Consider the following 15431-nt stretch of genomic DNA (forward strand, 5'->3'; position numbering starts at 1 on the left):
TATATATATATATATATATATGTATATGTATATATATTTCGGGTGTTAAGTTTTTTGAGTTCTTTGTATATCCTGGAGATTAATGTTCCATCTGAGGTACATGTGGTAAAGATTTTCTCCCATTCTGTAGGCTCCCTGTTCACATTCTTGATTGTTTCCTTTGCTGTGAAGAAGCTTTTTAGTTTGATACCGTCCCACTTATTGGTTCTTGATATTCAGTTTTATCCTTGCTCTAAAACCTGGTTATTCTGGAATCTCAATAGAAACTCCAAGGTCTTTACTGGCCCCTCTGGCTTGGCAGGATTTGTGACAGCTGTAATTTGTTTTTGCAGTATTGGATTGCTGATGAAACCTATGCTTTATCTTTTTCTTTTCTTTCCCTCCCTCCCTCCCTCCCTCCTCCCTCCCTCCCTCCCTCCCTTCCTTCCTTCCTTCCTTAATGGAGTTTCTCTTATTTATACCATAAGCAACTTAGGAGTCAAAGAGGTAAGGGAAATTTTTTATACAATTTTTTTAGGATTATCTAAATGTACTGGAATGTTTATGAACATATTATTCATAACATCCCCAAGTGGAAATAATCCAAATGCCTGGCAACTAGAGAAAGAATCAATAAAATATGCTATTTCCTACAATTGAATATTATTCAGAAAAAAAGGAGATGAAGTGCTGGTGCATATGACAGTGTGAATCAATCTTGAAAAAGCATTAAGCAAAACTATAGGGAAGTAGTTGAATAAGCGATACCATGGAGTACTATGTAGATGTGAAAAAACTGAGCTGATATGAAGTGATTTCCAGGACAAGCTGGCAAACAAAACCAGCAAAACTGTGCCAACTATGCAGAACGTATTTATGTAGAATGCAGAACATTCTATATTTATGCTAAGTTACAAAGTTACTTCTTAAGTGTGCCCTCAGTGGTTTTTACCACTTTCATAATTTTGGTGGGACCAGGAACTCATGGGAGCACCAGGGTTCTCTTAATCCTCACTTCTTGGAGCTGACTGGCCTTGCGAATTTCAAAGTTACTTTCCATGTCAAGCCATCTGGCTTCATCCAGAGTGGGATGAAGCCCCAGATCCCTAGGTCCCCAGCTCTCCGCAGCACATGAACCGGGCATCTTCACACAGTAGTGGTCTAGCCTGCTCTGCCTGCTTGACCTTGGTCCCCCAGCCTGAAACCTGTAAGAGTCACTGCACCCTCAGCCAGCATGGGCCCTGGCACCTGGGCATCCAGCTGCTCTCTATGGCCTCTCCTCGGTTCTGCACAACTCGACTTTCCACCGCATCCCTTCACACCCTTTCTTATTGAGTTAACATTTATAGAAAAAACAAAGAAATTGCATGAGGAAGCTACTAAGAAGCACAGGAGGAAAAAACCTGTATTAAAAGATTGAAATTCTCTTGCTCTGGTGACTTTGTGGCTTTGTAGCAAACTGACTCCAGATCAGAAGGTTGTGTGTTCAAATCATATCAAAGTCATAGTTACCCATTTTCCCAAATGGTGCACTAGGAGATTTGAACATGGAAGCTTTTTCAAGAGCAAAGCAATATCATTTTCAAATATAAAAGAATGATTTAATTAGCATATGGGTACTGATTTTCACCCTGTTCACCTCCATCTAAAATTCTGACTCTGTGACCCCACCCACTTCCCCATGCATCTTGCTAAGTCGCTGAAAGAGAAGTTTTGAAAGCAAATCAAAACCACCAACAGGAAAATAGAAAATAGGAAAAGGGCAAAAGTAGTTCACAGAAGACAAAATAAATATTTTTAAATATATCAAAGAAGCAATTTCTTTTCACAACAGAAAACCAAGGTACAATGAAATTTTATTTGCTTGTTTGTTCATTTATTTATTTTTCAGTGCCAGGAATCCAGCCCAGGACTTTGCACATGATAGACTAGGGCTCTGTCACTGAACCCCACCTCAACCCCTCAATGACTTGTTTTTAATCTAAAGTTGGCATGATCAAAAAAGTCCACACTAAATTGCACTGCTCACACTTTGTTTTAAAATATTTTTTAGATGTTTATGAACCTTTATTTTATCCATTTATTATATGCGGTGCTGAGAATTGAACCCAGTGCCTCACACATGCCAGACAAGCCCTCTACCACTGAGCCACAACCCCACCTCTGCTCACACTCTTAAAGCTATAAAGGAGAACAGAAACATAAGACTACGAATAGAGGAAATCAAAATAATGATAAAAGCATAGTTTTGATTTAGCCGGTTTACAAAAGTTCTCTAGTGTATTTCTCAGTATGGCTTCTGTTTCTTTTGTTGTAGAGTTCTTGCAGGAATGACACCCTTGTATGTGATGCATATTGATCACTAAACAGATGGACAATTGTGTTTCTCCCTACTATGCATCCGTAACCTCCTTTCACATAGTTTCTTCTGTTACATCTTTTCTCTGCATTGAAGGGCCTCTTCTCAGTTTTTCCACTGTCTGGGAGTATGTTTTTTGCAACTTCAGTTCTATTCTTTATGATTATAATTTGGTCACTCTAATTTTAGTTTCCTTATGACGTTTCTGCATCTTATTATCTCTCTTAGTTGCTCCATAAGGACTTTTAGAAAGTAGACTTTATTTTTTAGAACGTTTTTGGTTTTATGGCAAAACTGAGCAGAAGACAGAGATTTTTCCACACACCTCCTACTCTACACAAATACAATCTCCCCAATTATCAATACCTCCCCCAAAATTTGATGTATACATTGCAATTGATAGTTTACACTAAGACTCAATCTTAGTATTATATATAATATGGTTTTGCACAAAGTATTATATATTATATGGGTTTAGACAAATGTAAAATAAACATATATCCACCATTAGAGTATCCTACAGAATAGTTTCACTAACCAATTCAAATAATACTCTCCAACCTGTCAGATCTTGGGTCTCAAGTAAATGTATTCATTCCTCAGTATTTGGCAACTACTGTTTGAGATAGAATTGGAACTAAGACATAGACTCTGCTCTGAGGTCACTGTCTGGTGAGGGACACCCAAGGGTTATAATATAATGCAGAGTGATAAATTGTTGTGTGCAGGTGACTAAAATCATTATCTTCTCTCTCCCTCAAATGCTTATCACCAATTTCATTTGGATCTGATGTTCTTTTAGGATATAAAGAGTTTTAGTGAAATTTACTCAGGGAAAAGAAAACTTAGTACTTTGGGGATAGTAGACAGTGTGTGCCAGATCTCAACCAAGCTAACCATGGGATCTACAATTTGACAAAGCTGGCTGAGCCCTCTTGCTGATGACCTGTAGTGGGACCTCATCATTTCAGTTACATTCTGTCTCTGTGGAGCACATCACTTCCCATCAAGATTCCCATCACAAAAGGAATAATACCACTAAAGAGATCGATGGTACATCACATCTGTCACAAGATGTTCTACATGAATGCTTGTACACGATGGAAGGAGGAGGGAGGGAAATCCAAACAGAGATGTGGGGTGGATCCATCATTTTTCACGTCTTCATATGTCCAGATATATGTCTTCCAGCTAGTGGATGGCCTTATGTTTGTTTCTTATAGGGAGTTGTCAGCTTCCAAATCCTAATGAAGAATAAAAGCAAGTGAATGTTTATTAGACAAATTATCTATCATTATTAAACATGTTTTGTAGAGGGCAAAACTTGCAAATATCTGCAATGGTGTCATGGAGGCAAGCAGTCATGCACTGCCTGCTGGTGGCCACATGAGAAAATGGCATGAGAGCTATGGCGCTCAGTGATTGTCAGCCAAGACTTGGACTTTTTCAGAGGCCTGCTATTATATCATATCCAAATTCTGTAATATCAATGCTTTGGTGGTTTCATCTGGAGGAAAACAGTTTTATCATTTCACATTATAAACAAGTGGGGCCTTTTCCCAAGTGCAGTGCTGTAAGGAATATTCTTGGGCACCAGAATCAGGATCTGGATTGCAGGGCAGAAAGTAGACATGAGGTCTCTGTCTCACATGAACAGCAAGGCCTGGGTGACAAAGTGTGGAAAATACCTGGTCTACACTACAGGTATTTATGGCTGGTATAAAGAACAGTACACCACATAAGAACATGTTGATGGAATTCTTGTGATTGTATATATTATAATCATTTTAGAAAATTTGAAAATTATCACCCCACACATCTCTAGATGTTCAACTAAATTTAGACGGTTTTACAAAATTTGGATCATCTGATATTCTCAGTTTCTCTGATAATCCATTGTGAGCATTTTTCCATGCCTTTCAGTTTTTGATAATAGAATTTAAGCTGGACTCAGTAGCTCATGCCTGTTCTCACAGCCACTTGGGAGACTGAAGTAGGAGGATTCAAAGTTCAAGACCAGCCTCAGCAACCTAGCATAGCCCTACATAACTTAGCAATGACCCTTTCTCATAATTAAAAAATGAAAAGGGCTGGGGATGTGGCTCTGTAATTAGGTTCCCTGATTTTAATTACCAGTACAAAAGAAAAAAAAAAGAAAATAGAATTTAAATTTGCTTATTCCTTAATATATCTTGTGCACAAATTACATGCTTCTATGCTTCCTGCAGCCATCTCCCTGCAGTATTCAAATCTGGTTTACTATGAAAATGGAGCTCAATTTCTGTCATCTCCAGGCAACTTCCCAATCTAGAATAATCCCTCAGACTTCCAGAGAACACTCTCTTTATTCTTTCCTTTATTAGATTGTAGGATCCTCACATCATATCTATATTCATCTTTAGACCTCAGGACACTGCAGGTCTTAGTACAGATGAATTCTTCCCTGTTCCCTACTTATCCACAAATGTCCAGGCTCTTTTTCTGTGGTCACACACCTGCACCATGCTGCCCAGCTTCCTTGTGTTATGTGTGGGCACATAACTAGTTCTGGCCAATGGAAGAGAAGTGGGACTGAGAGGAGCCACCTGTAGAGCAGGCCCTTACATTCCCCTCATGTGAGTTTCTCCAAGTTCCTTCCCTCCTGCTGAGGGATGCAGACTGGGGCTGAGATCCAGGGTGGGGATTGGTGAAGGCATGAGAAGGAAGAACTCTGGGCTCATGAATGCCTGAGGGAACAGAGCTGCCCCCCAACCTGAGTACCAACCAGTAATGACAAGTAGACACAAAGTACAGCATGAGGCCACTGAAATGATATAAGTTGTGGGGTGATTTGGCATGATGTAATGAAGACATATGCTTTAAAACCTGATCATAGGACTAACTTACATAGGCATCTCCCTGGCACACCAAAAATACAGAAGGAATTTTACCCTATCAGTTTTACCTTTGGACCCTACTGTTCTTGCCCCCAAACCTGTGATCCCTCAAAATATTTTTAAGTCTGTACTCAATACAATGAAAGCAGGATTATGCCAACATTTTAACTTTTTTTTTTGAGGAAATATTTTTGAGAACAGACTTCAATAACACATTTTTAATTCTAAGGCTTTAAAATAATTAGCGGGGCACTGTGGGACCCACCTAAATCCCAGCAACTCAGGAGGCTAAGGCAGAAAAACTGCAAGTTTGAAGCAAGAACTGCAACTTAGTGAGGCGCTGCCTCATAAATAAAAAATAAAGAGCTTAGGATATGGTTCAGTGGTGAAGCACTCCTGACTTCAATAACAACAACCAAAAATTTTTAAAATAAAACAGTATAAAATATATCACACAATATACCAATTTCATTTATCTACACTTATTTTTAGTTTAATGAAAGTATTTTATCAGTTATATTTGACATAAATGACTTGATATCTTGTCCACATTACAATATACTTATTATAGATTCTAACCCTTAAAGATTAATTTAGCAATCACTATTTATGTCTTTTCAAGTGTCCTGGGTCAAGCACTGCATAGCAAAATATTTTCAAAGTATTTTTCCATCAATTCTTTTTAAATGATTGGTATTACCATACATCATGAATGGTTTTAGTCAGTGTGATGTATCTTCATTAGTGATATTGACAATGGGAGTTGAAGTGTCCTGGTGTCAAAGCATTTTACTTCCTTCATCACAGAGACTTTTTTTTTTTTTGAGAAAGAGATGGACACAACACAGTGCCTTTATTTTTTTAATGTGGTGCTGAGAATCGAATCTGGGTCCCACCTGTGCTAAGCGAGCGCTCTACCGCTGAGCCACAATCCTAGCCCAAACAGAGAATTAATTTTGAGCAATTCTAGGAGCATGCTGTGTCTATGAAGGCCTCCACCACCTTCTGCTTCCCCACCTTATATAAGTATAGGAGGGGATTTTCTCCCAGCTCCTTTTGGGGCATAGCAGATGAAAGACCACACAGAGGCTCTAGCCATTCTTCCAGGGAACTAAACACAGGCTTCCCAACAAACATCCTGGGATACAGCGCAGACTTTGCCCCTCTCTCTGGGAATGAAGAATCATCAAGAAAAGAAAGGGCATGGCAGTGGGCATGGAATCAAGAGATCCCCAAATAATCTTTCCAGTTTCACTTGCTTTGAGTTACTGGCTTTTAGTTCACTTTAAAAATCACTACTTTTGGATGTCTAGCAGCTGAGCAATGTTAATAATCTCTGAGGTGTGAATTTGGTCACTTTTCGGGGATGTGAAGGCCACCTTTGTCAAAACCATCAACTCTTCATTTGGATCTGAAAGTGTCTAACAGGGGACTTTGATGTCAAAAGGCTGAAAACTACACCCTCACGCCATGCTGATGCTACCTTGTTCCAAAAATTCAAGTCATGAAAAGCCATGAGTGTAGACTGTGCATGCACAAACCACTGTCTGCTTCACCTCCAGTCACTGCCACCTGCTCCTTCATCCCATAAATGGCCCAGAAGCCTAGCCTCAGGGAGGCAGATTTGAGATTTGAGATTCCCACCTCCACACTTGGCTGCCTTGTGAAAAAGTTCTCTTTTGCAAAATTGTCTCTAGGATGGGCATACTGTGAGAAGGCATGACAGGCCTGGTTTGGTAACAAATCAGTGCCTAGCACCCACAAAAGACTCCACTTTCTCCACTTAATCTTGGAGCTTAGGAAGGAACGAGTCTGTTCTTGAACACATGGTTTAACTTTGTCTATTTCTTCAAAATAAAGACTTGGTTTATAGGGCAAGCAACTCATCAAACTAAAAGTTTGTCATTGCTCACCTCTCTTGTAGCTAATTGTGGCTACAGCTCAAGCTGATGAGAAGTGAGCAGAAAGAATGTGGGGACTTGGGGAGCAGCTCTCATGGAACCAACACAGCTATGCAGCATTCTGTCCTCTTTCCCCCTCAAACTCTATAAAATGTAGCATCTGGGGCCAGGGACAGACTCAGGGATGAAAACCAGCTCCAGAGAAGCTGGGGCAGAAAGACAGTGAGGTGAGTGGGCACAGTCCGGGTCAGCATGAAGCACCACTCCTACTTCTTCCATAGCAGAAAGAAGATATTCTCTCCCTCCCTCCCCAGTTTCTCCTTGAATCACTGTGGGAACTCAAGCCAGACCCTTCCCTCTTCTAGAATATATATATTCTTTTCTGAAAGTGGTGATGTCAAGCATGCTTCTGAGGATCTTGTGATTTGCCTGGCTCCCATTGGAGCCCACTTCTAATAGTCAGAGAACCTCACATTTGCTTTGGGGATCCACCCCCTCCCCCATGTCCATGTGGCTAAATGAGACTGATGATACTTTCTGACAGTGGAGAGATGGGAGACATAGGGTATCACACTTCAGGAATGATGGAACCCCTGGGAAAGTGCTAAGTGGCTCTGTTTCCATGAACATGCCAACTGCAGCACGCATGAGCTAGGAAAACAAGGACAGGGTGCACCTGCATCCCTCCTGGGAAGACAGTAACATGGGACCCTGAAGCACCACCTTGTCCACCCTAACCAACCTGGGGAACTAATCAGCATCTACCACAAAGGCCTGTGTGTTAGTTCCTCTCTAACATTTAGTAGGACATTTGGGAAACCAAGGCCCAGTGACAGGCGTGGACTGGTCCAGGGCACAAGACAAGGACAGACTCCATAGAAGACTGGGTCTTGACTTGCTAAGTCAGGACTCAGTCAACTAGCAGGAGATTTCCTTTGGAAGGAGAACTCCCTCCTAGGAACTCTGCCTATCTTTGCCATGTGAGACCATTTCCTCTCAGCATCCCAACAGGTACACACACACACTGGTACACATTCTTGACACCATATGTGGGCACCAGGGTGTGGATTAGAGAAGATGTGGACCCTGAGAAGTGACACAGAAAAGTAGGAAGAGATTGGAGACAGCTCTTTCATGGAACAGGAGTAGGCCATTTCTATGCACCATGATCAGCAGAGCGTGGAATGGGGAGAGAATGCAAGGGTTTCAGTCTTGGGTTGTCCCTAAGGTGGTCAGGGATCTGCTTACTTTGGGCCATCCCAAAAAGAGCAAAGAGGGTGGCTCTGGATATAGCTCAGTGGTACAGAGCTTCCTGGCATGGGTGAGGCCCTGGGTTAGATCCCCAGCACAGCCCCCCCCCCCAAAAAAAAAATCCATTAAAGAAAGCAAAGGGAGGACATGACCTGGGGCCCTATGTCTACCAGCATCTTTGACTAGGACAAGCCCCCTGAAGGAGGAATACAGGATAGAAGGCCTATTTCCTTTTCTACATATTTTGGAACTTGGAGTTGGTCATCACAGGGGTCCTGCATGTTCACCTGCCTCAGTTCTGCTAGTGTGACACTGTGTTCTAGTTCTTGGAAAAAACCTTTCTGTCACCTGGAGGGACTTCAGAGCTGACAGGAGAGAGGAAGGCAGATGTGGGATACGGAAGAATGGTGGATTATAAACCATTCATCCTCAAAGGGGAAGAAGACCACTTTTTTTTTTGGAGCCTCAGTGCCTCATGTGGAACTGGGGCCAGAGTCCTTGCCTTGGCTGTGGTGAAAAGAGTTTGGGAGGTCAAGGGACTCCAGGGCTGTTGTAGCCAAGAGGGGAAAGAGAAGGTCCGTCTAATGCCCCTGGATCTTTCAGGCCCTGTATTTTTTTTGTTCCCAGGTACCTGGTAAACTGAGGACTAGAAGTCACTCAAACAAAGGCCTGTTTCCTGTGATGCTTTTTCCTCCATGAGTGCAGGGTGAGCACTGGCCACCAGAGAGAGACTGAGCCCACTGTGCTCTGCTGGAGCATCTGCAGCCAGGAAGAGCCTTCAGAGGGCCTTTGGCCATTTTCCTGCCACCACACAGTACTGCACCTCCTATTAGGAGCATCATCTCTACTGTCTGAGCTGCTCATTGACTGGAACCTGCTTCAAGAGCTTCCCAGATCCTCTCATTTATTCTACCACTATGTCCCAAATGCTTACCTTGTTCCATGAGCTGAGTTAGGCCTGGGAACTGCAAAGCAAGAGACCAATATGGTCCCTGCCATCTGAGAGCTCAAATCTGGAGAAATAGAAGGACAAGCACTAGAGTAATATAACTGGAAGAAAAGACCAAGTGTTATAACAAAATAAACACTGGAGCTCTGAGGGAACACTGCAATCACTACACAAGGCCATCAGAGAGGTCTCACTGAGGTGACTCAATGCTTAGAGCTGGTGCCAAGTGGAACCCAGCCTTGCATAAGGAGGGAAAATCAACTATTAATAGATTCAAAGGCAGAAGTGAGTTGTCCAGAGAGGAGGTAGGAGGGCAGCCACTGTGGCTGAAGGGCTCCCAGGAGGAGAGAAGGGGAGGGATGAACCCTGCTGGTGATTAAGACTGTACAGTGACCCAACACTATTTGAAGAGTTACCACAAATGGAACAGATGTTACAACAAACATTTGTGGTTTCATGGTTTTTTTGAATCAGAAATGCAGGTGGTCACAGCCAGGGTTTCTGCCATATCTGTCATGAGACTGGGGCCACATTCTTAGCTGAGGCTATTATGGCAAGGTCTGCTTTGAAGCTGAGTCAGAGTTACTGGCAGGACTCACCTAGGACAAGGAAGGCCTCATTTTTCCTCATCTGTTGCCCTCTCTGTCCCAAGACTCATGAGCCTCTCCTTAGGGAGCCAGAGAAGACAGCAGCCGCATCCCCAGAGCCTGAGATCCCAGGGAGAGAGGAGAAAGGAAACAACACATAAAGAAGAGAGAAACAAGAAAGGAGAGAGCAAGATGTTAGCCGCAGTAATTTCATAAGTCAGTCATGGAGTTGACGCCACATGAACATCTGTCATTGTTTGACATCACAAGGGAGACATTAAATCCAGGTGACACTGAAGAGGAGGTGACTGCTCAGATGTGCACCCCAGGGTAAGGAAAGCTGGGAGCTGCTAAGCAGGAGGCCCAGCACATAGGCCTGGCTGGGGCACATAGGTCTGAATCTGAAGACCATGGGAAGCAACTGAAGGCCTAGGGAGATGAGGATACCTGCATTAATTGCATTTCAACCCTCTCACCATGCAGGTGGGGAAAGAAGGCCAAGAAGGAAAACGGCATTTCCAAAGTCACAAGACAGGAGGCTAGGCCTATTTTTAGGTCTATTATATATGATATTGCATCTGTTTCTATATTTTATCTCACTTCTGTGCATTACACACATGTGGCAGCCAGTTTTCTAAGTGCTATCACACATGTGACTGTGACATCACTAGGAAGCAGATGCTAGGATGACCCCATCATGAAGAGGGAGACTGGGGAAGCCTTGAGAGACCTGATGATTTGTCCAGGGTCACATGAGAGGACAGAAGGAGGAACTGGGTCTAGTCCCAGGTCTGTCTCCTCAGAGCAGGAACCCTGCTGCACCCGAGCCTGTCAAGAGATGTGGGGGACAGTGTTGGGGTTCCTGTGGACACATATGGAAATGGCATGGGGCTGGAGGAGAGCCAACAGTAGCCCAGAGGCAGATATTATTTTATCTGGAGGAGGGGTCAGGTGAGGGACCGCCCCCTGACTTCCTGTCCTTCCTTCCAAACAGAACTTGGAACCCTGTAACCAGGCACCCACATTCTAGCAACAGCCTCCTCCTTTGACCAAGAATTATGTTCTGCTTCTTACCTAGAGGCCAAGGCTCTAGGAGGTCCCACAGCCAGAGCTCCCTCTCTGGCTGAATGGCCCCTTCTTCAGGCCCCAGCCCCAGGATTCCCCACAGGCAGAACCTGTTACAAAGAATGGAATACTGGTTGAACTCCCACTCCTATCACTGTTGCCCACGTGCCAAGAGACAATCAAGGCCTAAACCTCACAGCCCAGGCCAACTGAACACAAGAGAATCCGCCACTGTGAGTAACCTTGCAATGCCTTTATACTGAGTTTGGGGGAACAGGGAGCTGAGGCAGGATCAGGTGATGGAATATTGTCATGGTCCTCCCCAGGACAGGGCTGGAAGTGGGGTTTGGGAGTGTTCAGGGTTCATTCTGAGCCCTCAGTGTCATCTCCTGTCCTCATAGGATAGAACTCTGGGACATAGGGTCTGTATGAGGTTTGGTAGAAGAAGGACACAAGGGGCAGAAACAGCCTGAACAGAGGCCAGGTAGGACCTAAGACTCCCTGCCTGCTACCAGGCTCTCTGTTTACCTGCTGTCCACAGGTTCTCACTGAGGAGAACTGGAGAAGGAGCTTCAGCTCCAAATCAGTGGTGGAAGAGCCAGAGCCAAGCACCCATGGGAATGAGCTCAGCCTCAAGGGTGAGTGTGGGAGCAGAGGGGACTCCACAGCCAGGGTCTAGAGAGGAGCAGATGGGGACACTGAGCCCAGACCCCACCCTGAACACCTTCCTTGTAGGGCTGGAAAGTGGAGGGACAGAGTCCTGAACCATAAGGATTCTGAGCACCAACTCCTCACCCATCCCCACCCTTTCTGCCAGCCTTGGCCTTGGCCTTGGCCTCATGCAAGTTCACTGTCCCCAGATTAGTGCCAACATCACAACAGCAACACTGACACTTTTTCACTTCCCTTCCTCTGATGATTTTGCATTTCACCATTCAGCTGATTATAACTTCTGGACCCAGGTGTCCAGGTGGCAGTGGCCTATCTTTCCACATATTCACCAAGTCTTACACATCATAAGGATTAGTAGGGCTGCATTTAGCCAAATGTCAGGGTACTCGTGCCACTTGATCCATTTCTATTTCTCTTGCTATTTCAATGAACACACCCTAGACTGTGAAAGCAGGAGTTGGGTCCCACAGGGCCTCACCATCTTCCAGAGGGACCCAGGTTCCACAGCCATTCAGGCTTTCAGGACTGTGGGATCTGGACCTCATTCCTTCGTGGAGCCATTTCAACAGCACCACAGAGAATGATGTCCTGGGTGTCCTCACATAAGAACCCACTTGTCTGGGATGAGCCTATTTTCCCATCTCCAGAAGGTGATGTGCTGGTGAGACTCCTGGGATAATGCTCCTAATGCACAGAGCTACCACATCTAGTCTGCTAACAAACTGGCCAGAAGATGCTATGTTTCTAACTATTCCCTCCGCAATTCCTCTTTGAACTCTGCCATTGTTGTGCTGGAGCTCTTCTTTCCTCCTCTGGAAGGAAAAATACAAATACAAAAAAAGCCCTCTTAGGGCTTTGTATTTTGCATTGAATACTATCCCCAGACACTTCTGGTGAAGGTGGCTGCAGAGGTGGATAATACCAGCATTGTATGTGTATTCCAGGCAAACTCATTGGAGAGCCTGGTGGAGACCCTAGAGCCAGCCTTCCTAGATGACTACCCCTCTTCCATGTCCACCATCTCAAGTTCCTCCACCCAACAGAAGCTGGACATAATATTGGCAAGGTGAGCCCTGCCCAGGGTGACAGGGTCACATAAATGGGAGTCCTGGAACTGGCCCTGCACTTCCCTCAGCCCCAGCCTGCTTCTCTGAACAGTGGAGTCCCAAGAAAACTGGCTTCATGTTAGAAAAGGCCAGGCCTCTCATGCTGCTGACCCACTTTCTTCTAGGCTGATCTCCTCACTTCTTGATGTGCACTCACTTCAAAATCAACCTGGTAATATTCACAGCCAAGTCAATGTGACAGGCTCCCAAATGGAGGATGAAGGCCACCAGGTCCCGGCCTTGATAGAAAACCCAGAGCCCAAGGAGGAAGAGGTTGGAGGTGAAGAGGTCTGGGGTGGGGAGTGTGAGCATGTGGGGATGGGATAAGGCTGGACATGAAGAGCAGATCTTCCAGAAACAGGGGCAGGTCAGAAACAGAAACAGAGCTGTCATTGTCTGCATGTCTTCTGGGAACACTCCCAATGGGTGGGTTTGTGTGTGAAGCTCTGTGAAAGGCAGTAGGAAGTATTGTCCCTGGAAGGAACAGGGATAGTTGGTGACCTTTACTCCTCTTGCAGCTACAGGACCACCTCTGGTGCTTGTGGAGACTCCTGCTCAAGTTCCACCACCTCCACCACCTGAGAGAGAGCTGGAACCAGAAATACCTGCAATGGCACCTCCAGCCCAGCAGCTCCTGGTGGACCCTCTCCAGCAACACCCACTGAGCTCCTACCCCAGAGCTGCCCCTTCCCTCCCTTGTCATTTTTTTCCTTCTTTTTATATGTTTATAATTTTGTTAAAACTACCTTCTTTTAAAATTGAATATTTTATTCATTTTTAAAAGATCCAGTTTATTGGCATTAAGTACATTCTCAAAACTCTGCACTTATCATCATTATGTAGTTCCAGAACATTTTCCTGAATCTGGTACCCATAAAACTCCCTCTCCCCACTCCCCCTAGTCCCCAGCAACCCTTTATCATTCTAGCCCTGTGATAATCCTTGTCTGCATTTTTCAAATCAGTGCAGTCTCATTGCTCTCTGGCTACATAATGTTGGAACGGACTGATGCAGTTTCCTTAGTAGGGTAAATGCCACATGGGTCTAACTTGATTATTTTTTTTATTTCTATTGTTTTAGTACAGGGTGTTGAATCCAGGGGCACTTTACCACTGAGCTACATTCCTGGTCCTTTTTCTTTTGACTTTTGAGACAGGTTCTTGGTCAGTTGCTTAGGATCTCCCTGAGTTGCTAGGGCTGCCCTCAAACCTATGATCATCTTGATCAATACAGTATTATTTGGAAATAAAAAATCCTCTATATTCAATGCCTGGAGAGTAGCTAAATGAGGTGTGTAACAGGTATACCAGGGAAGATCATACAACAGTGAAAAATAATAATGTCCAGCCCCATATTATTGAGCAGGTAAATCTCAACCAAGTGCTGAACAAAAGAGTACCCAGAGAAATCATTTATGGTAATTTCAGCAACAAGCTAAGTAAAGTAATAAGGCACTGGGAAACACATTCTCACCACAGTGAGAACAAGAGGACAAGAATGGACAATTCTCACGCTGGTGACAACCTCTCAGCCTATGTGGAGAAGAAAGAGGCTAGAGAAAGCCCAGTGGAGGCTTCCAAGGTACTCAGCCACATGGCTCTCTCAAATGGAGCTCTCGCTCACAGGTGCTCATTCTAGTTTCCTTTAAACTAACAGGCAGCAAGTGCATTGGTTTTATGAAGGGAGAAAATCTGTGATTTCTGCGAGGTGAATATGTGTGGGTCTGGGTGTGCGTGTGTTGGTGGGAGGGGAACCCAGGGCCTTCTGCATGCCAAACATATGCTCTGCACCTAAGCTACACCTCAGGCCTCTGATATATGTTTTGAAATTTTTATCAAGTTTGTATCCTACATTACTTGTACAACAATTTCCTATATTGTCACCAACAGAGAGCTGCACATTATTTAACTAACTGAGCAGTTACCAATCTTTTGATAAATGATCAATAGCATTTTTTTCAGTTTGTAAGCCAAAGTAAACATTTAACCCAAGTCACCAACTCATGTGAGACTTACCTGGCCACACCATAACCCCCTGGCCTTTTATATGTGCACAGTTAATAAATAATTCAATAGCATAACACATTAATAAGAGGTAAGGGCTCCACACCACAATAATGTCAGTTCTTCCTCCAGCATCACCCACTATGATTCAGGTCCTTGCTTTAGAAATCAGCACCGGTCAGAATAAAACACACCACAGTTTATTAAAAAGGAAAACAAGGCCTTTAAGAAATTAATGTCTCATTATTATTAACTCCCAACACAAAGAGAAGGAAATTTCCTCACTCTTAAAAAGGGTGACTAGGAAAACCTGTAGTTGGGCTAACAGGAACCCAGAAGTTGGAAAACTAAAAACTGTCCCTGAAGAGCAAGAACAACAAAAGGATGCCACTGTCCCTCAACACTGTTCTGTGCTGGCCAGAGCAACTAGGCAAGGAGGAGGATGAGAGGAGGAATGCAGATCAGAAATGAAGTAAGCCTCTGTTAGCAGATATGATCCTACAAACAGAAAATTAGAAAAAATCCAAAACACTACCAAAGCTAGCACATGAAGTCAGCAAAGTTGCAGAGGACCCGATCAACACACAGAAATCAATGGTCTCTTCTATATACAAGCACTGAACAAATCTGAATGGAAATTAAGAAAGGATTCCTATTTGCACAGACTTAAAAAGAGTAAAACA

The 15431-nt window shown here is 43.9% G+C and overlaps 1 protein-coding gene across 1 annotated transcript in view; it reads left to right on the forward strand.

Moving 5' to 3' along the window:
* Positions 1 to 14368, forward strand: part of Znf624 (zinc finger protein 624) — a 46414-nt gene extending 32046 nt beyond the window's left edge. Inside the window, exons 3-8 of the transcript XR_009224587.1 lie at positions 8994 to 10232; positions 10897 to 11200; positions 11509 to 11605; positions 12584 to 12705; positions 12871 to 13025; positions 13264 to 14368. The gene's annotated coding sequence lies outside the window, so the exon portion shown is untranslated. The remainder of the gene's footprint in view (positions 1 to 8993; positions 10233 to 10896; positions 11201 to 11508; positions 11606 to 12583; positions 12706 to 12870; positions 13026 to 13263) is intronic.
* The last annotated feature ends 1063 nt before the right edge of the window (positions 14369 to 15431 follow it).

The sequence above is a fragment of the Marmota monax genome, unplaced genomic scaffold (genome assembly GCF_021218885.2).
Source record: "Marmota monax isolate L192 unplaced genomic scaffold, Marmota_monax_Labrador192_F-V1.1 WCK01_AAM20220418_F8-fsc00251, whole genome shotgun sequence".
NCBI lineage: Eukaryota > Metazoa > Chordata > Mammalia > Rodentia > Sciuridae > Marmota > Marmota monax.